We start from the raw sequence: 2,347 nt of genomic DNA, 5'->3' as shown, positions 1-2,347 counted from the left end.
CCTGGGCTTTTGGAGGTTTATCCTCTTGGGTCATGTTTAATGTTAAGAAATACAATGTATTTCCTCCTGCGAAATAGGAGGGAAGAAAAATCAAAGCAATAAAAATATCAAGACTTGCCTCAGCCTGGGCTTGAAAAATCAGTGGAATTGTCAAAAGAAAAAAGAAAACACATAAAAATTGTAATACATCAGAGCAGATGGTCTTCTTAGAAATAAAAAACCAATTGTCCTAGAGCTATTATCGTATAAAGAGATTAAGAAGAAATAGTTGCCAATGAGCAAAAACATTAAAATGTAGGTTAAAAAAATCTTTTTTGGATTAGGGAACACTAGTGGCTTGGTCAGACACATCATGCTGTTTCTCTACAGCGAAGGCCAGGGAAATTGAGTGAAAAGAATACACATCGACACATTGAGCATCAATTGAAAGTAAGGAAACTAGATCTAACACTGACTGGGAGGAGAAACGAAGGCTAGTAAATAAAGACAGTGCAGAGGGACCCTGCGAGCCCGCCCAGCACAGGAGCACTCTCCTGACTCAAGGACAAGCAGCCCTAGGCGAGGAACACACAAAGCCACTTCACAGAATGCCCAACAGCACACAGCTTCTGATTTCACAAGGGGGTGAGGATGAGACTCACCATCCCCCAAGGTTGGTTCCCCCAAGGCTGTGATCAGACACCCTCCAAACTTCTAATTAATCTGACAGCAACCATCCTACTACAACATTCTACTTCGCAATTGGGTTAGATAAATCATTGCAATGGCCACACAGAAAACAGAGACAATACTTACGATTATGGGACCTATTAGAGAGGTTAACTAACAGGTTATGATCAGGATCAGAAAAATCCATAATACCGTTATTGGGTTAGGATAGTTTTTCTGTCGTGTGCATAATCAGACCTCTTTCTGGTCTTAGCTTCTCAACCACACAGCCCCGTTGTCCCTACCCTTCTCAGGCAATGCTACAAAAATAGTTTAGAACTGCCAATAATGTCAAAACTGGCATGGTATTCTGCCATAAGGCTCCACTTATGGTGCTCAGTTCTTGCTCCATGGGTCAGCAAGCTGACCTCTTCAATTAAGGGCTTGGAAGCGTGCTGCTCTACAACCAACCTCCTGCCTGCTGGTACTCAGCTTTACTCCCCAACACCTGAGAACCCTGATCTGGGCAAATTGACACAAAACCTTAACTATTACACAAGCTAGTGAAAATAAATGGAGAGAGAGAGAGAGAGAAACTTGCAAGTGGCCATCCAAGATACAATTATTGCCCTCTGTCTGGAACAAGGAAGAGTGAAAAAAAAAGGCTAAAGAAAACATTTAGTGCAATGGACTAATGGAATACACAAAACGCAGATTTCATTAGACTGTAATCAGAACTAGAAGACGCCCAGCTGCTACTACTGACAACTCCGGTAGAGCTAATAGAAGGCCCTGAACAGAGCAGAAGAAAAATGTAGAATGAAACTCAAAATCATAATAAAAACGAGGCTTACCAGTGTAGTAGAGTCTGGTGTTATCCCAAGATTATGTAGCTTAGACACCTTCAACTCTGGAAGTGAAATTACTGCTGGAAATCACCTTTTAGACAAACAGTATTTGTTGTTGTTTCGTGCTGTCCGGTCACTTCCAGTTCATAATAACCCTACGAACAGCAGAAAGAAATACTACCCAGGCCATCCTCACAGGTGTTATAGTTGAGTCCATTGTTGTAGCCACTGTGTCCATCCATCGTGTTGAGGGTCTTCTTTTTCGTGGATCTTCTACTTTACCAAGCATGATGACCTTTCTCAGAGACTGGTGTCTCCTGGTTACATAATGGTTATGTAAATAACAAAAAAGCATGAGAGGAAGTCTAGCCATTTTCACTTCTAAGGACCACTCTGGCTTTACTTCTTCAAACACAGATTTGTTTGTTCTTCTTGAATCTATGACACATTTAATATTCTTCACCAACACCTTAATTCAAATCCATAATTCTTCTGCAGTCTTTCTTATGAATTGTCTGGTTTTCAAATGCACATGAGGCAGTAGAAAGTACCATGGCTTAGGTCAGGTGCATCTCAGTCCTCAAAATGACAACTTTTTTGCACAACATTTTAAAGAGTCTTGTGCCACAGAGTTGTCCAATGCAATGCATCGTTTGGTTTCTTGATTGCTGCTTTCATGAGAGTTTATTGTGGATCCAAGAAAATGAAATCCATGACAACTTCAGCCTTTTCTCTGTTTGTTATAATCTTATTGTGTTAGGCAGGGTTCTCTAGAGAAACGAAACCAGGACACTTATGATTTTATATATATAGTATATAGTTTTTTATATAGCTATATAGTTTTATAATAT

This window comes from Echinops telfairi, unplaced genomic scaffold (genome assembly GCF_000313985.2).
Source record: "Echinops telfairi isolate 266 unplaced genomic scaffold, ASM31398v2 ScPeMD7_11;HRSCAF=52, whole genome shotgun sequence".
NCBI classification, from domain to species: domain Eukaryota; kingdom Metazoa; phylum Chordata; class Mammalia; order Afrosoricida; family Tenrecidae; genus Echinops; species Echinops telfairi.
This window is presented reverse-complemented; position numbering follows the sequence as displayed.